This window comes from Lotus japonicus, chromosome 2 (genome assembly GCF_012489685.1).
Source record: "Lotus japonicus ecotype B-129 chromosome 2, LjGifu_v1.2".
Taxonomy (NCBI): Eukaryota; Viridiplantae; Streptophyta; class Magnoliopsida; order Fabales; family Fabaceae; genus Lotus; species Lotus japonicus.
This window is the reverse complement of record NC_080042.1, coordinates 25,239,320-25,263,348: the sequence shown is the minus strand read 5'-3', so window position 1 is coordinate 25,263,348 and position 24,029 is coordinate 25,239,320. Positions and strand designations below refer to the sequence as shown.

The window sequence follows — 24,029 nt, the reverse complement described above, 5'->3', positions numbered from 1 at the left end:
CGGTGCATTAGTGCTGGTATGATCGCATCCGTAAAGTTATGCGGGTTTAAAACATAATATGCGTTAAACTAAGAAATTAAAAAAAAAATAAGGAATTGCGAAAAAAAGGCAAACAAGCGTGCAATTACTTTATTTTTGTCTTCAACTTTGTAGTTCACTTCGTATTCATCCGAGGCTTCTAAGAAATTAAAAAAAAAATAAGGAATTGCGAAAAAACGGCAAAAGGGGATGCAACACGAGGACTTTCCCAGGAGGTCACCCATCCTAGTACTACTCTCGCCAAGCACACTTAACTGCGGAGTTCTGATGGGATCCGGTGCATTAGTGCTGGTATGATCGCATCCGTAAAGTTATGCGGGTTAAAACATAATATGCGTTAAACTAAGAAATTAAAAAAAAAATAAGGAATTGCGAAAAAACGGCAAACAAGCGTGCAATTACTTTATTTTTGTCTTCAACTTTGTAGTTCACTTCGTATTCATCCGAGGCTTCTAAGAAATTAAAAAAAAATAAGGAATTGCGAAAAAACGGCAAAAGGGGATGCAACACGAGGACTTCCCAGGAGGTCACCCATCCTAGTACTACTCTCGCCAAGCACACTTAACTGCGGAGTTCTGATGGGATCCGGTGCATTAGTGCTGGTATGATCGCATCCGTAAAGTTATGCGGGTTAAAACATAATATGCGTTAAACTAAGAAATTAAAAAAAAAATAAGGAATTGCGAAAAAACGGCAAACAAGCGTGCAATTACTTTATTTTTGTCTTCAACTTTGTAGTTCACTTCGTATTCATCCGAGGCTTCTAAGAAATTAAAAAAAAAATAAGGAATTGCGAAAAAACGGCAAAAGGGGATGCAACACGAGGACTTCCCAGGAGGTCACCCATCCTAGTACTACTCTCGCCCAAGCACACTTAACTGCGGAGTTCTGATGGGATCCGGTGCATTAGTGCTGGTATGATCGCATCCGTAAAGTTATGCGGGTTAAAACATAATATGCGTTAAACTAAGAAATTAAAAAAAAAATAAGGAATTGCGAAAAAACGGCAAACAAGCGTGCAATTACTTTATTTTTGTCTTCAACTTTGTAGTTCACTTCGTATTCATCCGAGGCTTCTAAGAAATTAAAAAAAAAAATAAGGAATTGCGAAAAAACGGCAAAAGGGGATGCAACACGAGGACTTCCCAGGAGGTCACCCATCCTAGTACTACTCTCGCCCAAGCACACTTAACTGCGGAGTTCTGATGGGATCCGGTGCATTAGTGCTGGTATGATCGCATCCGTAAAGTTATGCGGGTTAAAACATAATATGCGTTAAACTAAGAAATTAAAAAAAAATAAGGAATTGCGAAAAAACGGCAAACAAGCGTGCAATTACTTTATTTTTGTCTTCAACTTTGTAGTTCACTTCGTATTCATCCGAGGCTTCTAAGAAATTAAAAAAAAAAATAAGGAATTGCGAAAAAACGGCAAAAGGGGATGCAACACGAGGACTTCCCAGGAGGTCACCCATCCTAGTACTACTCTCGCCCAAGCACACTTAACTGCGGAGTTCTGATGGGATCCGGTGCATTAGTGCTGGTATGATCGCATCCGTAAAGTTATGCGGGTTAAAACATAATATGCGTTAAACTAAGAAATTAAAAAAAAAATAAGGAATTGCGAAAAAACGGCAAACAAGCGTGCAATTACTTTATTTTTGTCTTCAACTTTGTAGTTCACTTCGTATTCATCCGAGGCTTCTAAGAAATTAAAAAAAAAATAAGGAATTGCGAAAAAACGGCAAAAGGGGATGCAACACGAGGACTTCCCAGGAGGTCACCCATCCTAGTACTACTCTCGCCCAAGCACACTTAACTGCGGAGTTCTGATGGGATCCGGTGCATTAGTGCTGGTATGATCGCATCCGTAAAGTTATGCGGGTTAAAACATAATATGCGTTAAACTAAGAAATTAAAAAAAAAATAAGGAATTGCGAAAAAACGGCAAACAAGCGTGCAATTACTTTATTTTTGTCTTCAACTTTGTAGTTCACTTCGTATTCATCCGAGGCTTCTAAGAAATTAAAAAAAAAATAAGGAATTGCGAAAAAACGGCAAAAGGGGATGCAACACGAGGACTTCCCAGGAGGTCACCCATCCTAGTACTACTCTCGCCCAAGCACACTTAACTGCGGAGTTCTGATGGGATCCGGTGCATTAGTGCTGGTATGATCGCATCCGTAAAGTTATGCGGGTTAAAACATAATATGCGTTAAACTAAGAAATTAAAAAAAAAATAAGGAATTGCGAAAAAACGGCAAACAAGCGTGCAATTACTTTATTTTTGTCTTCAACTTTGTAGTTCACTTCGTATTCATCCGAGGCTTCTAAGAAATTAAAAAAAAAATAAGGAATTGCGAAAAAACGGCAAAAGGGGATGCAACACGAGGACTTCCCAGGAGGTCACCCATCCTAGTACTACTCTCGCCCAAGCACACTTAACTGCGGAGTTCTGATGGGATCCGGTGCATTAGTGCTGGTATGATCGCATCCGTAAAGTTATGCGGGTTAAAACATAATATGCGTTAAACTAAGAAATTAAAAAAAAAATAAGGAATTGCGAAAAAACGGCAAACAAGCGTGCAATTACTTTATTTTTGTCTTCAACTTTGTAGTTCACTTCGTATTCATCCGAGGCTTCTAAGAAATTAAAAAAAAAATAAGGAATTGCGAAAAAACGGCAAAAGGGGATGCAACACGAGGACTTCCCAGGAGGTCACCCATCCTAGTACTACTCTCGCCCAAGCACACTTAACTGCGGAGTTCTGATGGGATCCGGTGCATTAGTGCTGGTATGATCGCATCCGTAAAGTTATGCGGGTTAAAACATAATATGCGTTAAACTAAGAAATTAAAAAAAAAATAAGGAATTGCGAAAAAACGGCAAACAAGCGTGCAATTACTTTATTTTTGTCTTCAACTTTGTAGTTCACTTCGTATTCATCCGAGGCTTCTAAGAAATTAAAAAAAAAAATAAGGAATTGCGAAAAAACGGCAAAAGGGGATGCAACACGAGGACTTCCCAGGAGGTCACCCATCCTAGTACTACTCTCGCCCAAGCACACTTAACTGCGGAGTTCTGATGGGATCCGGTGCATTAGTGCTGGTATGATCGCATCCGTAAAGTTATGCGGGTTAAAACATAATATGCGTTAAACTAAGAAATTAAAAAAAAAATAAGGAATTGCGAAAAAACGGCAAACAAGCGTGCAATTACTTTATTTTTGTCTTCAACTTTGTAGTTCACTTCGTATTCATCCGAGGCTTCTAAGAAATTAAAAAAAAAATAAGGAATTGCGAAAAAACGGCAAAAGGGGATGCAACACGAGGACTTCCCAGGAGGTCACCCATCCTAGTACTACTCTCGCCCAAGCACACTTAACTGCGGAGTTCTGATGGGATCCGGTGCATTAGTGCTGGTATGATCGCATCCGTAAAGTTATGCGGGTTAAAACATAATATGCGTTAAACTAAGAAATTAAAAAAAAAATAAGGAATTGCGAAAAAACGGCAAACAAGCGTGCAATTACTTTATTTTTGTCTTCAACTTTGTAGTTCACTTCGTATTCATCCGAGGCTTCTAAGAAATTAAAAAAAAAAATAAGGAATTGCGAAAAAACGGCAAAAGGGGATGCAACACGAGGACTTCCCAGGAGGTCACCCATCCTAGTACTACTCTCGCCCAAGCACACTTAACTGCGGAGTTCTGATGGGATCCGGTGCATTAGTGCTGGTATGATCGCATCCGTAAAGTTATGCGGGTTAAAACATAATATGCGTTAAACTAAGAAATTAAAAAAAAAATAAGGAATTGCGAAAAAACGGCAAACAAGCGTGCAATTACTTTATTTTTGTCTTCAACTTTGTAGTTCACTTCGTATTCATCCGAGGCTTCTAAGAAATTAAAAAAAAAATAAGGAATTGCGAAAAAACGGCAAAAGGGGATGCAACACGAGGACTTCCCAGGAGGTCACCCATCCTAGTACTACTCTCGCCCAAGCACACTTAACTGCGGAGTTCTGATGGGATCCGGTGCATTAGTGCTGGTATGATCGCATCCGTAAAGTTATGCGGGTTAAAACATAATATGCGTTAAACTAAGAAATTAAAAAAAAAATAAGGAATTGCGAAAAAACGGCAAACAAGCGTGCAATTACTTTATTTTTGTCTTCAACTTTGTAGTTCACTTCGTATTCATCCGAGGCTTCTAAGAAATTAAAAAAAAAATAAGGAATTGCGAAAAAACGGCAAAAGGGGATGCAACACGAGGACTTCCCAGGAGGTCACCCATCCTAGTACTACTCTCGCCCAAGCACACTTAACTGCGGAGTTCTGATGGGATCCGGTGCATTAGTGCTGGTATGATCGCATCCGTAAAGTTATGCGGGTTAAAACATAATATGCGTTAAACTAAGAAATTAAAAAAAAATAAGGAATTGCGAAAAAACGGCAAACAAGCGTGCAATTACTTTATTTTTGTCTTCAACTTTGTAGTTCACTTCGTATTCATCCGAGGCTTCTAAGAAATTAAAAAAAAAAATAAGGAATTGCGAAAAAACGGCAAAAGGGGATGCAACACGAGGACTTCCCAGGAGGTCACCCATCCTAGTACTACTCTCGCCCAAGCACACTTAACTGCGGAGTTCTGATGGGATCCGGTGCATTAGTGCTGGTATGATCGCATCCGTAAAGTTATGCGGGTTAAAACATAATATGCGTTAAACTAAGAAATTAAAAAAAAAATAAGGAATTGCGAAAAAACGGCAAACAAGCGTGCAATTACTTTATTTTTGTCTTCAACTTTGTAGTTCACTTCGTATTCATCCGAGGCTTCTAAGAAATTAAAAAAAAAAATAAGGAATTGCGAAAAAACGGCAAAAGGGGATGCAACACGAGGACTTCCCAGGAGGTCACCCATCCTAGTACTACTCTCGCCCAAGCACACTTAACTGCGGAGTTCTGATGGGATCCGGTGCATTAGTGCTGGTATGATCGCATCCGTAAAGTTATGCGGGTTAAAACATAATATGCGTTAAACTAAGAAATTAAAAAAAAAATAAGGAATTGCGAAAAAACGGCAAACAAGCGTGCAATTACTTTATTTTTGTCTTCAACTTTGTAGTTCACTTCGTATTCATCCGAGGCTTCTAAGAAATTAAAAAAAAAAATAAGGAATTGCGAAAAAACGGCAAAAGGGGATGCAACACGAGGACTTCCCAGGAGGTCACCCATCCTAGTACTACTCTCGCCCAAGCACACTTAACTGCGGAGTTCTGATGGGATCCGGTGCATTAGTGCTGGTATGATCGCATCCGTAAAGTTATGCGGGTTAATTAAAACATAATATGCGTTAAACTAAGAAATTAAAAAAAAAAATAAGGAATTGCGAAAAAACGGCAAACAAGCGTGCAATTACTTTATTTTTGTCTTCAACTTTGTAGTTCACTTCGTATTCATCCGAGGCTTCTAAGAAATTAAAAAAAAAAATAAGGAATTGCGAAAAAACGGCAAAAGGGGATGCAACACGAGGACTTCCCAGGAGGTCACCCATCCTAGTACTACTCTCGCCCAAGCACACTTAACTGCGGAGTTCTGATGGGATCCGGTGCATTAGTGCTGGTATGATCGCATCCGTAAAGTTATGCGGGTTAAAACATAATATGCGTTAAACTAAGAAATTAAAAAAAAAATAAGGAATTGCGAAAAAACGGCAAACAAGCGTGCAATTACTTTATTTTTGTCTTCAACTTTGTAGTTCACTTCGTATTCATCCGAGGCTTCTAAGAAATTAAAAAAAAAATAAGGAATTGCGAAAAAACGGCAAAAGGGGATGCAACACGAGGACTTCCCAGGAGGTCACCCATCCTAGTACTACTCTCGCCCAAGCACACTTAACTGCGGAGTTCTGATGGGATCCGGTGCATTAGTGCTGGTATGATCGCATCCGTAAAGTTATGCGGGTTAAAACATAATATGCGTTAAACTAAGAAATTAAAAAAAAAATAAGGAATTGCGAAAAAAACGGCAAACAAGCGTGCAATTACTTTATTTTTGTCTTCAACTTTGTAGTTCACTTCGTATTCATCCGAGGCTTCTAAGAAATTAAAAAAAAAAATAAGGAATTGCGAAAAAACGGCAAAAGGGGATGCAACACGAGGACTTCCCAGGAGGTCACCCATCCTAGTACTACTCTCGCCCAAGCACACTTAACTGCGGAGTTCTGATGGGATCCGGTGCATTAGTGCTGGTATGATCGCATCCGTAAAGTTATGCGGGTTAAAACATAATATGCGTTAAACTAAGAAATTAAAAAAAAAATAAGGAATTGCGAAAAAACGGCAAACAAGCGTGCAATTACTTTATTTTTGTCTTCAACTTTGTAGTTCACTTCGTATTCATCCGAGGCTTCTAAGAAATTAAAAAAAAAAAATAAGGAATTGCGAAAAAACGGCAAAAGGGGATGCAACACGAGGACTTCCCAGGAGGTCACCCATCCTAGTACTACTCTCGCCCAAGCACACTTAACTGCGGAGTTCTGATGGGATCCGGTGCATTAGTGCTGGTATGATCGCATCCGTAAAGTTATGCGGGTTAAAACATAATATGCGTTAAACTAAGAAATTAAAAAAAAAATAAGGAATTGCGAAAAAACGGCAAACAAGCGTGCAATTACTTTATTTTTGTCTTCAACTTTGTAGTTCACTTCGTATTCATCCGAGGCTTCTAAGAAATTAAAAAAAAAAATAAGGAATTGCGAAAAAACGGCAAAAGGGGATGCAACACGAGGACTTCCCAGGAGGTCACCCATCCTAGTACTACTCTCGCCCAAGCACACTTAACTGCGGAGTTCTGATGGGATCCGGTGCATTAGTGCTGGTATGATCGCATCCGTAAAGTTATGCGGGTTAAAACATAATATGCGTTAAACTAAGAAATTAAAAAAAAAATAAGGAATTGCGAAAAAACGGCAAACAAGCGTGCAATTACTTTATTTTTGTCTTCAACTTTGTAGTTCACTTCGTATTCATCCGAGGCTTCTAAGAAATTAAAAAAAAAAATAAGGAATTGCGAAAAAACGGCAAAAGGGGATGCAACACGAGGACTTCCCAGGAGGTCACCCATCCTAGTACTACTCTCGCCCAAGCACACTTAACTGCGGAGTTCTGATGGGATCCGGTGCATTAGTGCTGGTATGATCGCATCCGTAAAGTTATGCGGGTTAAAACATAATATGCGTTAAACTAAGAAATTAAAAAAAAAATAAGGAATTGCGAAAAAACGGCAAACAAGCGTGCAATTACTTTATTTTTGTCTTCAACTTTGTAGTTCACTTCGTATTCATCCGAGGCTTCTAAGAAATTAAAAAAAAAAATAAGGAATTGCGAAAAAACGGCAAAAGGGGATGCAACACGAGGACTTCCCAGGAGGTCACCCATCCTAGTACTACTCTCGCCCAAGCACACTTAACTGCGGAGTTCTGATGGGATCCGGTGCATTAGTGCTGGTATGATCGCATCCGTAAAGTTATGCGGGTTAAAACATAATATGCGTTAAACTAAGAAATTAAAAAAAAAATAAGGAATTGCGAAAAAACGGCAAACAAGCGTGCAATTACTTTATTTTTGTCTTCAACTTTGTAGTTCACTTCGTATTCATCCGAGGCTTCTAAGAAATTAAAAAAAAAAATAAGGAATTGCGAAAAAACGGCAAAAGGGGATGCAACACGAGGACTTCCCAAGAGGTCACCCATCCTAGTACTACTCTCGCACAAGCACACTTAGCTGCGGAGTTCTGATGGGATCCGGTGCATTAGTGCTGGTATGATCGCATCCGTAAAGTTATGCGGGTTAAAACATAATATGCGTTAAACAAAGAAATTAAAAAAAAAATAAGGAATTGCGAAAAAACGGCAAACAAGCGTGCAATTACTTTATTTTTGTCTTCAACTTTGTAGTTCACTTCGTATTCATCCGAGGCTTCTAAGAAATTAAAAAAAAAAATAAGGAATTGCGAAAAAACGGCAAAAGGGGACGCAACCCGAGGACTTCCCAGGAGGACACCCATCCTAGTACTACTCTCGCCCAAGCACACTTAACTGCGGAGTTCTGATGGGATCCGGTGCTTTAGTGCTGGTATGATCGAATCCGTAAAGTGTTGCGGGTTAAAACATAATATGCGTTAAACTAAGAAATTAAAAAAAAAAATAAGGAATTGCGAAAAAACGGCAAACAAGCGTGCAATTACTTTATTTTTGTCTTCAACTTTGTAGTTCACTTCGTATTCATCCGAGTCTTCTAAGAAATTAAAAAAAAAATAAGGAATTGCGAAAAAACGGCAAAAGGGGATGCAACACGAGGACTTCCCAGGAGGTCACCCATCCTAGTACTACTCTCGCCCAAGCACACTTAACTGCGGAGTTCTGATGGGATCCTGTGCATTAGTGCTGGTATGATCGCATCCGTAAAGTTTTGCGGGTTAAAACATAATATGCGTTAAACTAAGAAATTAAAAAAAAAAATAAGGAATTGCGAAAAAACGGCAAACAAGCGTGCAATTACTTTATTTTTGTCTTCAACTTTGTAGTTCACTTCGTATTCATCCGAGGCTTCTAAGAAATTAAAAAAAAAAATAAGGAATTGCGAAAAAACGGCAAAAGGGGATGCAACACGAGGACTTCCCAAGAGGTCACCCATCCTAGTACTACTCTCGCCCAAGCACACTTAGCTGCGGAGTTCTGATGGGATCCGGTGCATTAGTGCTGGTATGATCGCATCCGTAAAGTTATGACGAGGACTTCCCAGGAGGTCACCCATCCAAGTACTACTCTCGCCCAGACACACTTAACTGCGGAGTTCTGATGGGATCCGGTGCAATAGTGCTGGTATGATCGCATCCGTAAAGTTATGCGGGTTAAAATATAATATGCGTTAAACTAAGAAATTAAAAAAAAAAATAAGGTATTGCGAAAAAACGGCAAACAAGCGTGGAATTACTTTATTTTTGTCTTCAACTTTGTAGTTCACTTCGTATTCATCCGAGGCTTCTAAGAAATTAAAAAAAAAAATAAGGAATTGCGAAAAAACGGCAAAAGGGGATGCAACACGAGGACTTCCCACGAGGTCACCCATCCTAGTACTACTCTCGCCCAAGCACACTTAACTGCGGAGTTCTGATGGGATCCGGTGCATTAGTGCTGGTATGATCGCATCCGTAAAGTTATGCGGGTTAAAACATAATATGCGTTAAACAAAGAAATTATAAAAAAAATAAGGAATTGCGAAAAAACGGCAAACAAGCGTGCAATTACTTTATTTTTGTCTTCAACTTTGTAGTTCACTTCGTATTCCTCCGAGGCTTCAAAGAAATTAAAAAAAAAAATAAGGAATTTCGAAAAAACGGCAAAAGGGGATGCAACACGAGGACTTCCCAGGAGGTCACCCATCCTAGTATTACTCTCGCCCAAGCACACTTAAATGCGGAGTTCTGATGGGATCCGGTGCATTAGTGCTGGTATGATCGCATCCGTAAAGTTATGCGGGTTAAAACATAATATGCGTTAAACTAAGAAATTAAAAAAAAAAATAAGGAATTGCGAAAAAACGGCAAACAAGCGTGCAATTACTTTATTTTTGTCTTCAACTTTGTAGTTCACTTCGTATTCATCCGAGGCTTCTAAGAAATTAAAAAAAAAAAAATAAGGAATTGCGAAAAAACGGCAAAAGGAGATGCAACACGAGGACTTCCCAGGAGGTCACCCATCCTAGTACTACTCTCGCCCAAGCACACTTAACTGCAGAGTTCTGATGGGATCCGGTGCATTAGTGCTGGTATGATCGCATCCGTAAAGTTATGCGGGTTAAAACATAATATGCGTTAAACTAAGAAATTAAAAAAAAAAATAAGGAATTGCGAAAAAACGGCAAACAAGCGTGCAATTACTTTATTTTTGTCTTCAACTTTTTAGTTCACTTCGTATTCATCCGAGGCTTCTAAGAAATTAAAAAAAAAATAAGGAATTGCGAAAAAACGGCAAAAGGGGATGCAACACGAGGACTTCCCAGGAGGTCACCCATCCTAGTACTACTCTCGCCCAAGCACACTTAACTGCGGAGTTCTGATGGGATCCGGTGCATTAGTGCTGGTATGATCACATCCGTAAAGTTATGGGGGTTAAAACATAATATGCGTTAAACTAAGAAATTAAAAAAAAAAATAAGGAATTGGACTGGGCGAGTCCCTAGAGGGGCAACGCCCAGCATATAGCCCGCCCCGTGGCGGGGCCCTGGCCTTAAATTGGGCCTTGATCTCGGAGGTCCAATTGGCCCAATAGGTAGTACCCGAGCTCTATAAATTGGAGGTAGTTATTAGTTGTAAGGGACTTTGGCTCATTTGATGAAATCATACATGAAATTCAGCATTCTCTCTCTAGCGCAATTCTCCACTCTCTAGGTACTATACCTTTCATCAATGTTCATTGCAAGAACATTTGGCGCCGTCTGTGGGGACTGTAAACTTTCTACTCCCATTCACGTGGATTGATTGTGCAGGAAGTTATCTCTGTTTGTGATCGGCAATTCTCTGGACTTTTGATTTTGATTCTGTAACCGGTGTTCGTTTTCTGATCGAGTTTGCATCGTTCTTGGTTTGGATGGAGACTCGATGCAGGAGGCAGCATCATTCACCGGTGCGACAACGAATTTCGCCGCCTCGGCGACCTCATCGTGTGATCCTGGATTCTCCGGTACGAACGGCGGGAGTACAGCCGCCTTCTCCTCCTCCATCACCACCACCTCCTCCATCGCCTTCACAGGTTGGATCTCTGGAGCGCTCACCAGAGAATTCACCTGCTCCGGAGCAACAGCCGGCGGTGACACAGGAGCAATGGCGCCATCTGATGCGCAGCATTGGCAACATCCAGCAGAGGAATGAGCATCTACAGGCTCAGTTGGATTTCTACCGTCGCGAGCAGCGGGACGATGGAAGCAGAGAAGCAGATTCCGTGGCTGAGTTCCGTCCGTTCTCGGAAGATGTCGAGAGTGTGGCGATTCCGGATAATATGAAAACGTTAGTTCTGGATTCTTATAGCGGAGATTCCGATCCGAAGGATCATCTTCTGTATTTCAATACGAAGATGGTGCTAATTGCGGCGTCAGATGCGGTGAAGTGCAGGATGTTTCCATCGACGTTCAAATCGACGGCGATGGCGTGGTTCACAACTTTGCCGCGCGGATCGATTTCGAATTTCAGAGACTTCTCATCAAAGTTTCTAGTGCAATTTTCGGCGAATAAGAATCAGCCGGTGACGATCAATGACCTATATAATATTCGCCAGCAAGAAGGAGAGTCACTGAAGGAGTACATGGCATGGTACAGCGCAGCGTCGGTCAAGGTTGAGGACGAGGAGCCTCGAGCTTGTGCTCTAGCATTTAAAAACGGTTTGCTACCGGGAGGATTGAACAGTAAATTGACACGTAAGCCGGCGCGTTCGATGGAGGAGATGCGTGCTCGCGCCAGCACTTATATTCTTGATGAGGAGGACGACGCTTTCAAAAGAAAGCGCGCGAAGCTGGAAAAGGGCGACACGTCGCCCAAGCGCGCGAAAAAAGATAAGAATGGCGAAGATAAGGGGGATGGCAAGCAGCAGCGGCAAGATAAAGGGAAGCCGGCATTGAGGCCGACCAAGGAGCAGTTGTATCTACGGCGTGATGACTATGAACAGCGCCTGCCATGGCAATCCAAGTCCCATCGCCAGCGGGAGGAAGCTGACATGGTAATGAATACCGAATTAACGGATATGCTCCGTGAGGCGAGGGGCGCAAATCTAGTGGATGAGCCAGAGGCCCCTAAGTATCAATCACGGGACGCCAATCCCAAGAAGTGGTGTGAATTCCATCGGTCCGCCGGGCACAGCACAGACGACTGCTGGACTTTGCAGCGGGAAATTGATAAGTTGATTCGGGCGGGATATCAAGGAAATCGCCAAGGCCAGTGGCGCAACAACGGCGATCACAACAAAACGCATAAGCAAGAGGAGGAGCGAGTGGACACTAAGGGCAAGAAAAAGCAAGAATCAGCGGCTATCGCCACAAGAGGAGCTGATGACACGTTCGCTCAACACTCAGGACCGCCCGTCGGGACCATAAACACCATCGCTGGAGGGTTTGGCGGCGGTGGCGACACCCATGCGGCGCGGAAACGCCATGTTCGTGCGGTTAATTCCGTTCATGAGGTCGCTTTTGGATTCGTACACCCTGATATAACAATCTCGATGGCAGACTTTGAGGGGATAAAGCCTCATAAGGATGACCCGATCGTAGTGCAGTTAAGGATGAACAGTTTCAACATTAGAAGGGTACTCCTGGATCAGGGTAGTTCGACTGATATTATCTATGGTGATGCATTCGACAAGTTGGGACTAACTGACAATGATCTGACTCCATATGCGGGAACCTTGGTAGGTTTCGCGGGAGAGCAAGTAATGGTGCGAGGATACATTGATTTAGACACAATATTTGGGGAAGATGAGTGTGCCAGGGTTTTGAAGGTAAGGTATCTGGTTCTCCAGGTGGTGGCATCTTACAATGTCATCATTGGGAGAAATACATTGAATCGCCTTTGTGCTGTAATTTCAACAGCCCACTTGGCGGTCAAGTATCCACTAAGCAGTGGAAGGGTTGGAAAGCTGAAGGTGGACCAGAAGATGGCAAGGGAGTGTTACAATAATTGCCTTAACTTGTACGGCAAGAAAAGTGCGTTGGTCGGTCATAGATGTTATGAAATTGAAGCTTCGGATGAAAATCTTGACCCACGTGGCGAGGGGCGGGTAAACAGGCCCACGCCAATTGAAGAAACGAAGGCGCTAAAGTTTGGCGATCGCACTTTGAAGATTGGGACCAGACTGACAGAAGAGCAGGAGACGCGCCTGAAAAAGCTGCTTGGGGAGAACCTAGATTTGTTTGCTTGGAGCTGCAAAGACATGCCTGGAATTGATCCAAACTTCATCTGCCATCGACTAGCATTGAATCCAAGTGTCAAGCCTGTTTCACAACTTAGGCGGCGCTTGGGAGGAGACAAGGGAAAGGCGGTTCAACAGGAAGTTGACAAGTTGCTGGCCGCAGAGTTCATCAGGGAAGTGAAGTATCCGACGTGGTTGGCGAACGTCGTAATGGTGAAGAAGGCGAACGGGAAGTGGCGAATGTGTGTAGATTACACAGACTTAAACAAAGCATGTCCAAAAGATTCGTATCCCCTTCCCAGCATTGATAGCCTCGTTGATGGTGCCTCGGGCAACGAACTGCTTAGCTTGATGGACGCTTATTCTGGCTATCATCAGATCCGCATGCACCCGGCAGACGAGGACAAAACGGCTTTCATGACCGCCAGAGTCAATTATTGCTATCGCACCATGCCGTTTGGACTAAAGAACGCTGGGGCGACCTACCAAAGGTTGATGGATAGGGTGTTTGCTGGGCAGGTGGGAAGAAACATGGAGGTTTACGTTGATGATATGATTGTTAAATCGGTACGTGGTTTGGACCATCATCAAGATCTGGGGGAAGCATTTGGCTAGATAAGGAAGCACAATATGCGCCTCAACCCGGAGAAATGCTCTTTTGGTGTTCAGGATGGCAAGTTTTTGGGATTCATGATCACATCCAGAGGAATAGAGATAAACCCAGATAAATGCAAGGCGATTCAGCAGATGAAAAGCCCTTCTAATGTGAAGGAGGTCCAACGTTTAACAGGGCGAATAGCAGCGTTATCTCGGTTTCTTCCTAAGTCTGGTGACAGATCTTTCCCTTTTTTCAAGTGTCTTCGCAAGAATGTCGCATTTGAGTGGACGACGGAGTGTGAGGAAGCTTTTGTTCGCCTCAAGGAACTCCTATCGTCGCCACTGATTTTGTCGAAGCCAATACAGGGACACCCGCTGCATTTGTATTTTGCTGTGAGCGATAGTGCTCTGAGTTCTGTGATATTGCAGGAGGTAGATGGCGAACATCGAATTGTTTATTTTGTTAGTCACACACTCCAGGGCGCAGAGGTCAGATACCAGAAAATCGAGAAGGCAGCATTAGCGGTCCTCGTCACCGCCCGGCGGTTAAGACCTTACTTTCAGAGTTTTCCAGTAAGAGTGCGGACAGATTTACCCCTGAGACAAGTGTTACAAAAACCGGATTTGTCAGGCAGATTGGTCGCCTGGTCGGTCGAATTGTCCGAATATGGGTTGCAATATGATAAACGAGGCAAGGTTGGCGCACAGTCGCTGGCTGATTTTGTGGTGGAATTAACCCCAGATCGGTTTGAAAGAGTAGACACACAGTGGACTCTCTTTGTAGATGGATCCTCCAATAGCAGCGGCAGTGGCGCGGGAGTAACGTTGGAGGGACCAGGGGATCTAGTACTGGAACAATCGCTGAAATTTGAGTTCAAAGCCACAAACAACCAGGCAGAGTATGAAGCTCTCATCGCCGGGTTGAAGTTGGCGCGGGAGGTAAAGATCGGGAGCTTGTTGATAAGGACGGACTCGCAGTTGGTGGAGAATCAAGTGAAGGGCACTTTCCAGGTCAAAGATCCTAATCTGATCAAGTACCTGGAGCGAGTGCGATATTTGATGACGCTTTTTCAAGAGGTTGTGGTGGAATATGTTCCTCGGATTGAAAACCAGCGGGCGGACGCGTTGGCCAAATTGGCGAGCACGCGAAAGCCTGGCAACAATAGAAGTGTGATTCAGGAAACGCTGGCGTTCCCCAGCATTGAAGGCGAGCTTATGGCATGTGTGGACAGAGGGGCGACATGGATGGGGCCTATATTGTCTATCTTGGCGGGGGGACCCGGCGGAAGTAGAGCAATGCACAAAGGAGCAGCGGCGAGAGGCGAGCCACTACACTCTCATCGACGGACACTTGTATCGCCGTGGTTTTTCGGCGCCATTGTTAAAATGCGTGCCGCCAGAAAAGTACGAGGCGATCATGTCTGAGGTGCACGAGGGAGTGTGCGCAAGCCACATTGGGGGGAGATCTTTGGCTTGCAAGGTGTTGAGGGCGGGATTCTACTGGCCCACCCTCAGGAAAGATTGCATGGACTTTGTGAAAAAATGCAAAAAATGTCAAGTGTTTGCTGATTTATCTAAGGCACCGCCAAAGGAGCTGGTAACGATGAGCGCCCCGTGGCCTTTCGCCATGTGGGGCGTGGACTTGGTCGGACCTTTTCCGATCGCCAAGTCGCAAATGAAGTTTATATTGGTGGCGGTGGATTATTTCACTAAGTGGATTGAGGCCGAGCCCTTGGCCAAAATAACCTCTGCAAAAATAGTCAACTTCTACTGGAGGCGAATTGTTTGCAGGTTCGGGATCCCAAGGGCGATCGTATCCGACAACGGGACCCAGTTTTCAAGCAATCAAACTAGAGAATTTTGCAAGGAAATGGGCATACAGATGAGGTTTGCCTCTGTGGAACATCCGCAAGCAAACAGGCAAGTGGAATCTGCAAACAGGGTAATCCTGCGTGGATTAAGGCGACGGCTCAAGGAGGCTAAGGGAGCATGGCTGGAGGAACTCCCGGTGGTGCTATGGTCATACAACACCACTGTGCAATCCACTACAAGGGAAACCCCCTTTAGAATGACCTATGGGGTTGATGCTATGTTGCCAGTGGAGATTGACAACTTCACATGGCGAACCCAGCCAGATTTTGAAGGGGAGAATCAGGCCAATATGGCGGCGGAGTTGGACCTTTTGTCGGAAACGCGTGACGAGGCGCACATTCGGGAAACAGCGATGAAGCAGCGCGTGGCGGCAAAGTTCAACAGCAGGGTTCGCGTCCGAGATATGCAGGTCGGCGACCTGGTCCTCAAGTGGCGATCGGGAGCCCCGGGAAATAAGCTTACTCCTAACTGGGAGGGGCCCTACCGCATTATTAAAGTTCTTGGTAATGGGGCCTATCATTTAGAAGAGCTTGATGGAAGGCGGCTACCTCGGTCGTTCAATGGTTTGAGCTTGCGCTACTATTATAGTTGATCGCAGGCGAGAAAGCGAGCAAGGCGGAGTCGCCGGAGCCAGATATCTTTAAAATTTTCTGAAAAGTGTTTCCAAATTCTCCAATGTATTACAAAAACAAAGCGTGCTCTTTTTCTCCGAAAGGAGTTTTTTAATGAGGCGCTCCATCAATAAAATAAAACGAAAATTCACGAAATTCGTGTCCAAAAATTCCAGGGATTCCCTGACGATCGGAATTGCCGATCGACTTAAAGAATTACGGCGATCACTAAGTGGGACAAGCTTGATCCCCAAAGGGGCTTGCTGGAACCCTGAAGGTGGCGGCGATTCCACAAATGGCCTTTGACGCCTGGGAATCACCCCCCGGAAAGTCTGACGTGATCGCCGGTCCCGTAAACGATGTGCTGGGTAAGTCTCGCCAGAATACGACGAGCGCCGTTAACTAGGCAAAAGTCTTGGGACCCCCAAATGGCCATTGGGATCCAAGCATTGAAAGCCCCGAGCGGGCAAAGCCCCGGGCGAAGCCCTCGAGAATGGAGGCCGTTTTCTCCCTTTGGGGAAAACGTCTAAAGTCTTGGTGGTGGAATACCAAGCAACAAGTCCTAGTTAAAATTAATGCACGAAATCGTTAGGCGTAATTCAATCATATGACGCGTGAAAAATAGCGCAAGATATAAGGTCGGCGAATGAATAAGGTGGAAGGCGAGTGCTTGGTCACTCAGGATGTTGAGTATTTTTCTACTCCGGCGTGTTGGGGGGTTAAACTATGAAACTCGTTCTTAAATTTTTTAAGCAATAAGAATACGGCGACCAAAAAATGTACGGCGAAGAGCATTCCAACATGGTTTACAAAATATCCAACGGCGATATAAAAAGCTATGGCAAGGTGGCGAGGTTGCTTAAACATAGATGCATGGCGGAAAAGTACACTACAAGGTGGCAGTAAAAGCTAAAGTAATGTTAAAATTACATTATTCATTGTTTTCTTTCTCTTTCTCTTGTTCTTCTTCTTCCTCTTCTTCTTCAGTCGCTGTCCAGAGGTGTTGGTCAATCAGGGGAGGATCGTCGGGACCAACCAGTCCTTCAGCGGTTATCTCTTTCATTACTCCCATGGCGCTAAAGTCAAAGTTCGGGTACAAATGTTGGGCCTGATCTTTGGCGAGATAGAAACCGCGCTCGCGGTTGTCGAGGGCGATGTCAGCGGCTTGTTCCCTCGCCTCAGTGGCTTTGGTTTTCTCCGTCGCCAGCTCGTCCCCGAGCACTTTGATTCTTGCCAGTTGTGAAGCAATCTCGGCATCTTTCGAGGCGAGGGCCTCGGCGTGAGCACCAGTCGTTTTCTTGATTTCCTCAGCTGTGGCTTGCATCACCGCCTCCATGTCAGACCTCGCCAGGGCCAGGGACTCGGCAGACTTTTTCTCTTGCTCCGCCAGCGCCTTCTTCACTAACTCCAGCTCAGTGCGCAATATCGCGAGCTCCGACTCCTTAGCAACCAGCGCCTCGCTTCTGGCGATCAAGTCCTTCTCAGCTTGCTCTTTTTCCTTTTTGCAAGTTTGAAGGCTTGCGTCAAGACCATCCGCTTCCTCCTTCATCAGCGCCAGCTGATCCTCCAGTTCGCCGATTTTAATCCCCGCCGTGCCAATCATCTTGTCGGCATAGACCTTATCTTTTCCTGCCTGCGTCGCCAGTTTGTCGAAACGCTTTTCCCAAGCAGCGGCGGCTTCTTGATGCTTAGCACTCTCGGCCTTCAATCGCTCAGCTTCGATGGTGGCGATGTTGAACTTTTCAAACGCGTGGGCAAAGATGCACCCAGCGCGTAGGAGGCAAGCGAGAGTTTCCTCCTTGGTTTCATTGATACCCCGGCTCAAAACCTCTTTCTCTATGACTTCGCGGTTGAGGCCGGTAAGCAAGAATTCTGAAGGTTCAATGTTGAAGTAGCTGGAGGAATCGCTCTCTTTACCAGGAGCTTGCTCAATCTGGGTTGCGGCGACATTAGAAGATCCCTCTTCGCGGCGAGGTGGAGGAGACGCAGGGCACCCATCATTTGTTGGGGGCGGGCTAGGAGGTGCGTCCTGGCGAGGAGGAGACTGGGGGGTTTCATTTTCTTTCCTTTTCTCCCCGGCAAGAGCATCAGAAGACGTGGCGGCTGTTGTGGCATTGACGGTGACAGATTTCTCAGCAGCTGAAGGTTGGGAGATGTTGGCGGTCGAATCAGCGGTTGGTGACGGATCAGCAGAGGTAGTTGTGGCACCAGCAGAGGTAGTAGTGGCATCGGTGGAGGCAGCTGTGGCACCTACAGTAGTGGACTTGGTGGCGGCTGTAGAGGCCACTTCCGCGGTAGCAGATTTGGGGGCCGGGACAGTGGTTGTCTCGGTAGCTGCGGCGGCGGAGGCTTTAGCAACACTTTTACCTTTAGACGCAGCGGCGGTGGTGGGTTGAGCGCCAGGGTTGGAGGTGCCGGCGACGGAGGAGGCTTTGACCAATTTTCTCCTTTTGGGAGCGTTGGCGCCCTCACCTTGGTTCTCGGCACCGCCCCGCCCCGCTTTTTCACGTCGCCCTCAGTGTTGAACTTTGGGGAAAAGCGGGCCATTCTCCTCTCACGAGCCTTCAGGAGCTCGGCGTTTGTAAAGTTCATGTCTTCTGCAACAAAGAAAAATATCAGTAACAACATAAGAGGCGAGAAAGAAGATGTCGATAATAGAAGTAAGCCATGGACGACCTAGGTATTTGGGAGTCCTTGAGGAGCCAGCGCCCTCAAGGACTGTTGAGCAGTCAAGGATGGGGAGTGGGGCAAGGAGATGCAGAAAAGCTTTGTCGTTAACGGACAAGGATTCCTCGGAAGGATCAGTAATCCCATTAGGCTTCTCCGTCCAGTAAAGGGGGAAAAGGGCGGTCCCGTCTCTAAGGGTGAAGGCCTCTGGGTAGGCGGGATGAACCGCTACACGGAAGTACTTCCGCGCAAAGGAAGACTTCACATTACTTTTGTGGGGATGCAAGCACTTCCGGCCGGCCCGGGCCTTCAAGGAAATCCATCCTTTGTTTTTGATGGACTTGGGGTCGACGTCGTAGAGGTAGAAGAAACTGGTGGGGATGGGGCGATGCCAACGCGGCGCTTAAGATTTTCAAAGCACCGAATGAAGGCCCAGGCGTTGGGGTGGAGTTGGCAGGGGAGCCGCGTTGATGTCGCGGAGGACGGTTTGAACAAAAGACGAGAAGGGAAGCCTGATTCCAAGCTCGCTAAACATGTATTCATATGCAAAGAAAAAATGGGATCTCTTTACGTCGCCGTCTGGCTTATGAAGCCAGGGGCGATCCCAGGACTGCAAATCCAGATCCTGAGTTTGGCGTTAAACTCATCGTCATTAGACAAACCACCCAAGGAGTTTACGAACTGCACGATGAGATCGCTATCCTGGAAAATAGAAGGTTGGTCTATAGCCTCGTGAGTGGGGGCTATTTGGACTGGAAGGGGCAGAGTGGCGTAGGTTTTTTAGTCGGTAAGGAGGGATCTCCGGGACCTCTAAACGGAGGCCGCCGGCAGCGGTGGCGTCGGGGTCGCTTCCGGAAGAGGATGAGGAGTGATTAGGGGAGGTAGGGTTTGAAGCCATTTTTAGAAGGCAGCAAAGTGAAAGAAAGGAAAAGATGAGTATGTGAATGGTGCAGAGATAAGGACAGTGGGACTCACCGGAGTAAGATGTGAAGAGTGGGTAGCGGAAGAGGTGATAAGCGATGGCTCCGGAACGGAAGTTGGCAGAAGGAGTCTGGTAAGCGATTAGGGAGGTGAAGAGGGGTTTCGGAAAGGGATGATTGTAGGGAAGAAGGGTTTTTATAGGGAAAGGAGGGAGTCTGGAAGGGTGACGCGTGTTGGACGCGTGTGGAAGGTTAGAAGTCATGATGGTTTTGGGAAGGTGGGACGATGGGACGGTTATGAAAAGTGAAGTGACGGTTCCGGAGAAAGAGGGAAATTGATGTAACTGACACATCACGTGGGGCAGTCACGTGGGGCAGTTAGGGATTTGAAAGAGTTTTGAAATAAGAGAAAGCGCGAAAGGCCTCGCCACTGAAGAAACCAAACGCCATCGCCTGACAGGTGATGCCAGCAACAAAGTTTAGTCGCTCCAGAATGATGCCCGCCGGCGAACGGTCATGTACCTGCTCCAGCTAATCGCCAGCACGGAGCAATCGCTCTCGCCGCTTGTGGACTTGTGGACTTGTGGGCTTGCCGGCTCGGGTTGCTCGCCAAGTCAGTGGACTGGGTGGCTAAAGATGTTAGTTTCCTTTTGCTCACGCCATGTTGGCGATATAGTTTACCACACTTTTCTCAAGTCATGTTAACAGCTTAGATCCCAGTGTACAATAGGACACATGTAAAGGCATTTAAAAGACACACTTAGCTCTCATACTTCGAGCTCGGTGTCTTGTGGACTAGTGGACTGGGCGAGCCCCTAGAGGGGCAACGCCCAGCATATAGCCCGCCCCGTGGCGGGGCCCTGGCCTTAAATTGGGCCTTGATCTCGGAGGCCCAATTCGCCCAATAGGTAGTACCCGAGCTCTATAAATTGGAGGTAGTTATCAGTTGTAAGGGACTTTTGCTCATTTGATGAAATCATACATGAAATTCAGCATTCTCTCTCTAGCGCAATTCTCCACTCTCTAGGTACTATACCTTTCATCAATGTTCATTGCAAGAACAGAAACTATATTCAAAAAATCTTCCACCATACCTAATTCTCTATCCAAGATCGGTCTCTACCAAATAAACTCCCAATCCCAACTTCCATTTGACCATCTTCCCATCTCTCTAATAGTGAGATTTTGCTGGACCGATAAATTAAAAAGCCTCTCGAATTTCTCTTTCAGATTGCCCCCTCCTAGCCAATTATCATGCCAGAGTTTTACCTCATTACCTTCTCCAACCTTCCTACAAAGGCCTTCTTCCATCCACTCTCCATCGTCATTCTCAAAGCATGTAGAATGAATATCCTTCCACCAACTTGACGCATTAATGGGAACTACATCATTTTACTTGGCTATTAGGATCCTAACCCAAAGACTATCTCTTTCCTTCAGCATCCTTCGTCTCCATTTACCCAAAAGTGCTTTATTAAATAAGCCCAAGTTTCGCACTCCTAGCCCTCCTTCTTCTTTTGGTCTACATACCAAGCTCCATTTCACCCAAGCTATTTTCTTCTCTCCCTCATAGCCCCCCCCCCCCCCCCGCAAAAAAGATCTCATCAAATTCTCACACTTACTTATGATCTCATTCGGCATCTTGAAAAAGGATAAATAGAAGAGGGGAAGTGAAGTTAAAACACTTTTGATAAGGCATAGCCTACCTCCTTTGCTTCCACTTAGAAAGCCGCTTCTTGATCTTCAAAATCATCGGATCCCAAAACCTAAGTCTCCTTGGGTTGTCTCCAACTGGAAGGCCTAGGTACATAAAAGGAAGCTTTGAGATTCTGCAGTGAAGTATAGCTGTCATTCTCCTTTCCAAATCACCCTCCATTTTAATTCCCACCAATTTACTCTTGGCAAAATTAACCTTTAGACCCGAAATCAATTCAAAGCATCGAAGAATACATTTCAAAGTGAACACATTTTGCATGGACGCCTCCCCAATAAAAAGAGTATCGTTGGCAAACTGTAGGAGAGATACATTTAGAGCTCTAGAATTGCCAAAAGTGTAAGGAGAGAACCTCCCCCAAGAGATAGCACTTTTCACCATTCCACTTATCCCTTCCGCCACGATGAGAAAAAGAAAAAAAGCCATCGGGTCCCCTTGCCTAAGACCTTTCTCCATCTTGAACTCTCTCGTAGGGCTACCATTGACCAAGACCGACACCGATGAGGAACTCAAGCAACCCTGTATCCAACAAATCCACTTGTCATCAAATTTCATCCTCCTAAGCATATAGAAGAGGAAATTCCACTTGATCGAGTCATAAGCCTTTTTGTAATCTTCCTTGAACACCAAGGTTGATACTCCCTTTCTTTTAGCATCATGGGCCACCTCATTTGCAATTAAAATGCTATCCAACATGTTCCTGCCTCCAAGAAACGCGGATTGGCTCTCATCTACGAGTTTTGGCAAAACACACTTCAATCTCTTTGCCAAGATTTTAGAGACCACCTTGTACATGCATCCTACTAGAGAAATAAGTCTAAAGTCACGAAGGCCTTGAGCGGAATCCACCTTTGGGATTAGGGCGATGAAAGAATTGTTGGTTCCTCTAGGACATTTCCCATGAGAGTGGAATTCCGTAAGCAATCTTAGGAGATCATCCTTCAGGAGGTGCCAAAAGGATTTAATGAATCTAAAATTGAAACCATCCGGCCCAGGACTTTTATCACCATCACAATCCCACACTGTGTCTCTAATCTCCTCAATATTAAACGGAGCAATTAAGGCATTATTGTCAGCAGAGGCAAGATGTCGGAAAGGAATACCATCCAAAGTAGGGGAGTCCCAATTCGCTTCCCTATATTTCTGTTCAAAGAAACCTTTCACTGTTGATCTAATTTCTCGTGGGTCTTCGCTCCATCTACTCTGTAGGTCAAGACCGAACAAAGAATTCACTCTTCTCCGCCAGTTGATCATGCCATGAAAGAAACGAGTATTAGCATCACCTTCCTTGATCCAACTGGTACGAGCCTTTTGGCAAAGTAAAGATTCATTTAAAGTTGCAAGTCTCCAAAATTCAGCACCAAGCTCCTTTCTTTTAGCTAATTCTTCAGCATTAAGAGAGGAATCTTCTGATTTCTTATCCAATTCATGGAGCTTCTGCACAATCCCCTTCCTTTTTGTAGTTATGTTTCCAAAAACATCCTTATTTCCACTGTTTCAAATTCAGTTTTAGGCCCTTTAATTTCTCTTTAATCACAAAACCCCCCAACCCGACGCTTGGATCAAAGGCCAATCAGTTTCCACAAAAGGCTTGAATCTTGGGTCTTGGAACCAACAATTGAGGACACGAAAAGGTTGAGCAACCCAATCCTGACGAGCAAGGCGAAGCAACAAAGGTCAATGATCGGAAAGATCACGATCAAGAACTTGTTGCACACAATCGGGCCAAGAAGAGAGCCACTCATGTGACACAAGAACACGATCCAACTACTCATTGATTGGCCATTGGGTCTATACCACGTGTATTTCCTCCCAGCAGAGGTATATTAACTAGATTAGCATCTTCAATGAAAGCATTAAATCCCTTCGTCTCCCTTCTGTTTTGAGAAGAGGTAACACCAACTCCTTTTCTCTCATGCGATGCCCGGACAGCATTAAAGTCCCCAACAAGCACCAATTTAGGCAATTACTAGTGGATTTCCAGTGCAGTAAATCCTCCCACAACTGACTATTTTCCTCCAAACCACACAGTGCATATGTGTTTGTTATAGTGCAAAGGATCTCTTCAATACCCCAAAGGCCTTTCAAGCCAATGAACCTAGTGTTGTGAATCTTCTCTTGACCTTTAAAAGTTTCAGCTCTCCAAATACACAAGATTCCACCACTCCTATTGATTGCCGGTGAGAAAAGCCCAGTCAAAGTTATCCTCCCCCCAAAGTTGTTTGATGAGTTTATTATTAAAATTCTGAATTTTTACTTCCTGAAAACACACCAAATCAACCTTCACTTGATCTAATAAGTTCTTGATTAACCTGCCTTTTACTTTGTTACCAATCCCCCTCAAGTTAAGGTTGATTACCTTCATTGATCACCAATGTTTCTCTCTGCATCATTAACATCAGCTTCACCAGTATTTTGACCAGCATCTTTGTTTTCTAGTTCAATTAGTCTACTAAGAATTTCACCTTCATTACCAGGGTGAGTAACACCAAGCAATTTCCCTAGTTCCCACATATTTGCAGCTTCCAACCCAGTATTATTTAGCCAAAAAACTCTATTACAATTCTCAATATTAGAATCAGATAGAGAATTGCAAAAGAAAACATACGCTGTCTCACTTCCTTCCTGCTGGTTGAGGAGCGCTGAATACCA

At 44.6% G+C, this 24,029-nt stretch overlaps 33 non-coding genes across 33 annotated transcripts; all 33 read right to left on the bottom strand.

The window, feature by feature from the left end:
• Nucleotides 1-225: 225 nt before the first annotated feature.
• Nucleotides 226-344, bottom strand: LOC130742158 (5S ribosomal RNA). The gene has a single exon (XR_009021022.1). It is a non-coding gene; the product is annotated as a 5S ribosomal RNA (ribosomal RNA).
• Nucleotides 345-537: 193 nt separating this feature from the next.
• LOC130742123 (5S ribosomal RNA) lies at nt 538-655 on the bottom strand. Its single transcript, XR_009020989.1, has one exon. It is a non-coding gene; the product is annotated as a 5S ribosomal RNA (ribosomal RNA).
• Nucleotides 656-849: 194 nt separating this feature from the next.
• Nucleotides 850-968, bottom strand: LOC130742079 (5S ribosomal RNA). The gene has a single exon (XR_009020947.1). It is a non-coding gene; the product is annotated as a 5S ribosomal RNA (ribosomal RNA).
• A 195-nt stretch (nt 969-1,163) lies between these two features.
• LOC130742068 (5S ribosomal RNA) lies at nt 1,164-1,282 on the bottom strand. The gene has a single exon (XR_009020936.1). It is a non-coding gene; the product is annotated as a 5S ribosomal RNA (ribosomal RNA).
• Nucleotides 1,283-1,476: 194 nt separating this feature from the next.
• On the bottom strand, nt 1,477-1,595 carry LOC130742057 (5S ribosomal RNA). Its single transcript, XR_009020924.1, has one exon. It is a non-coding gene; the product is annotated as a 5S ribosomal RNA (ribosomal RNA).
• Nucleotides 1,596-1,789: 194 nt separating this feature from the next.
• LOC130742046 (5S ribosomal RNA) lies at nt 1,790-1,908 on the bottom strand. Its single transcript, XR_009020913.1, has one exon. It is a non-coding gene; the product is annotated as a 5S ribosomal RNA (ribosomal RNA).
• A 194-nt stretch (nt 1,909-2,102) lies between these two features.
• On the bottom strand, nt 2,103-2,221 carry LOC130742035 (5S ribosomal RNA). Its single transcript, XR_009020902.1, has one exon. It is a non-coding gene; the product is annotated as a 5S ribosomal RNA (ribosomal RNA).
• Nucleotides 2,222-2,415: 194 nt separating this feature from the next.
• On the bottom strand, nt 2,416-2,534 carry LOC130742024 (5S ribosomal RNA). The gene has a single exon (XR_009020889.1). It is a non-coding gene; the product is annotated as a 5S ribosomal RNA (ribosomal RNA).
• A 194-nt stretch (nt 2,535-2,728) lies between these two features.
• LOC130742011 (5S ribosomal RNA) lies at nt 2,729-2,847 on the bottom strand. Its single transcript, XR_009020878.1, has one exon. It is a non-coding gene; the product is annotated as a 5S ribosomal RNA (ribosomal RNA).
• Nucleotides 2,848-3,042: 195 nt separating this feature from the next.
• On the bottom strand, nt 3,043-3,161 carry LOC130742000 (5S ribosomal RNA). The gene has a single exon (XR_009020867.1). It is a non-coding gene; the product is annotated as a 5S ribosomal RNA (ribosomal RNA).
• A 194-nt stretch (nt 3,162-3,355) lies between these two features.
• LOC130741988 (5S ribosomal RNA) lies at nt 3,356-3,474 on the bottom strand. The gene has a single exon (XR_009020855.1). It is a non-coding gene; the product is annotated as a 5S ribosomal RNA (ribosomal RNA).
• Nucleotides 3,475-3,669: 195 nt separating this feature from the next.
• Nucleotides 3,670-3,788, bottom strand: LOC130741977 (5S ribosomal RNA). The gene has a single exon (XR_009020844.1). It is a non-coding gene; the product is annotated as a 5S ribosomal RNA (ribosomal RNA).
• Nucleotides 3,789-3,982: 194 nt separating this feature from the next.
• Nucleotides 3,983-4,101, bottom strand: LOC130741965 (5S ribosomal RNA). Its single transcript, XR_009020833.1, has one exon. It is a non-coding gene; the product is annotated as a 5S ribosomal RNA (ribosomal RNA).
• Nucleotides 4,102-4,295: 194 nt separating this feature from the next.
• Nucleotides 4,296-4,414, bottom strand: LOC130741954 (5S ribosomal RNA). Its single transcript, XR_009020822.1, has one exon. It is a non-coding gene; the product is annotated as a 5S ribosomal RNA (ribosomal RNA).
• Nucleotides 4,415-4,608: 194 nt separating this feature from the next.
• LOC130741942 (5S ribosomal RNA) lies at nt 4,609-4,727 on the bottom strand. Its single transcript, XR_009020811.1, has one exon. It is a non-coding gene; the product is annotated as a 5S ribosomal RNA (ribosomal RNA).
• Nucleotides 4,728-4,922: 195 nt separating this feature from the next.
• LOC130741930 (5S ribosomal RNA) lies at nt 4,923-5,041 on the bottom strand. The gene has a single exon (XR_009020800.1). It is a non-coding gene; the product is annotated as a 5S ribosomal RNA (ribosomal RNA).
• Nucleotides 5,042-5,236: 195 nt separating this feature from the next.
• On the bottom strand, nt 5,237-5,355 carry LOC130741918 (5S ribosomal RNA). Its single transcript, XR_009020789.1, has one exon. It is a non-coding gene; the product is annotated as a 5S ribosomal RNA (ribosomal RNA).
• Nucleotides 5,356-5,555: 200 nt separating this feature from the next.
• On the bottom strand, nt 5,556-5,674 carry LOC130741907 (5S ribosomal RNA). Its single transcript, XR_009020778.1, has one exon. It is a non-coding gene; the product is annotated as a 5S ribosomal RNA (ribosomal RNA).
• A 194-nt stretch (nt 5,675-5,868) lies between these two features.
• On the bottom strand, nt 5,869-5,987 carry LOC130741895 (5S ribosomal RNA). Its single transcript, XR_009020767.1, has one exon. It is a non-coding gene; the product is annotated as a 5S ribosomal RNA (ribosomal RNA).
• A 196-nt stretch (nt 5,988-6,183) lies between these two features.
• Nucleotides 6,184-6,302, bottom strand: LOC130741883 (5S ribosomal RNA). Its single transcript, XR_009020756.1, has one exon. It is a non-coding gene; the product is annotated as a 5S ribosomal RNA (ribosomal RNA).
• Nucleotides 6,303-6,498: 196 nt separating this feature from the next.
• On the bottom strand, nt 6,499-6,617 carry LOC130741871 (5S ribosomal RNA). Its single transcript, XR_009020744.1, has one exon. It is a non-coding gene; the product is annotated as a 5S ribosomal RNA (ribosomal RNA).
• A 195-nt stretch (nt 6,618-6,812) lies between these two features.
• Nucleotides 6,813-6,931, bottom strand: LOC130741860 (5S ribosomal RNA). The gene has a single exon (XR_009020733.1). It is a non-coding gene; the product is annotated as a 5S ribosomal RNA (ribosomal RNA).
• A 195-nt stretch (nt 6,932-7,126) lies between these two features.
• LOC130741847 (5S ribosomal RNA) lies at nt 7,127-7,245 on the bottom strand. Its single transcript, XR_009020721.1, has one exon. It is a non-coding gene; the product is annotated as a 5S ribosomal RNA (ribosomal RNA).
• Nucleotides 7,246-7,440: 195 nt separating this feature from the next.
• LOC130741836 (5S ribosomal RNA) lies at nt 7,441-7,559 on the bottom strand. The gene has a single exon (XR_009020710.1). It is a non-coding gene; the product is annotated as a 5S ribosomal RNA (ribosomal RNA).
• Nucleotides 7,560-7,754: 195 nt separating this feature from the next.
• Nucleotides 7,755-7,873, bottom strand: LOC130742096 (5S ribosomal RNA). The gene has a single exon (XR_009020964.1). It is a non-coding gene; the product is annotated as a 5S ribosomal RNA (ribosomal RNA).
• A 195-nt stretch (nt 7,874-8,068) lies between these two features.
• On the bottom strand, nt 8,069-8,187 carry LOC130742156 (5S ribosomal RNA). Its single transcript, XR_009021020.1, has one exon. It is a non-coding gene; the product is annotated as a 5S ribosomal RNA (ribosomal RNA).
• Nucleotides 8,188-8,382: 195 nt separating this feature from the next.
• On the bottom strand, nt 8,383-8,501 carry LOC130742052 (5S ribosomal RNA). Its single transcript, XR_009020919.1, has one exon. It is a non-coding gene; the product is annotated as a 5S ribosomal RNA (ribosomal RNA).
• A 196-nt stretch (nt 8,502-8,697) lies between these two features.
• Nucleotides 8,698-8,816, bottom strand: LOC130742025 (5S ribosomal RNA). Its single transcript, XR_009020890.1, has one exon. It is a non-coding gene; the product is annotated as a 5S ribosomal RNA (ribosomal RNA).
• LOC130742187 (5S ribosomal RNA) lies at nt 8,817-8,936 on the bottom strand. The gene has a single exon (XR_009021050.1). It is a non-coding gene; the product is annotated as a 5S ribosomal RNA (ribosomal RNA).
• Nucleotides 8,937-9,132: 196 nt separating this feature from the next.
• On the bottom strand, nt 9,133-9,251 carry LOC130742018 (5S ribosomal RNA). The gene has a single exon (XR_009020883.1). It is a non-coding gene; the product is annotated as a 5S ribosomal RNA (ribosomal RNA).
• Nucleotides 9,252-9,446: 195 nt separating this feature from the next.
• LOC130742117 (5S ribosomal RNA) lies at nt 9,447-9,565 on the bottom strand. The gene has a single exon (XR_009020983.1). It is a non-coding gene; the product is annotated as a 5S ribosomal RNA (ribosomal RNA).
• Nucleotides 9,566-9,763: 198 nt separating this feature from the next.
• On the bottom strand, nt 9,764-9,882 carry LOC130742065 (5S ribosomal RNA). The gene has a single exon (XR_009020933.1). It is a non-coding gene; the product is annotated as a 5S ribosomal RNA (ribosomal RNA).
• Nucleotides 9,883-10,077: 195 nt separating this feature from the next.
• On the bottom strand, nt 10,078-10,196 carry LOC130742023 (5S ribosomal RNA). The gene has a single exon (XR_009020888.1). It is a non-coding gene; the product is annotated as a 5S ribosomal RNA (ribosomal RNA).
• Nucleotides 10,197-24,029: the final 13,833 nt, after the last annotated feature.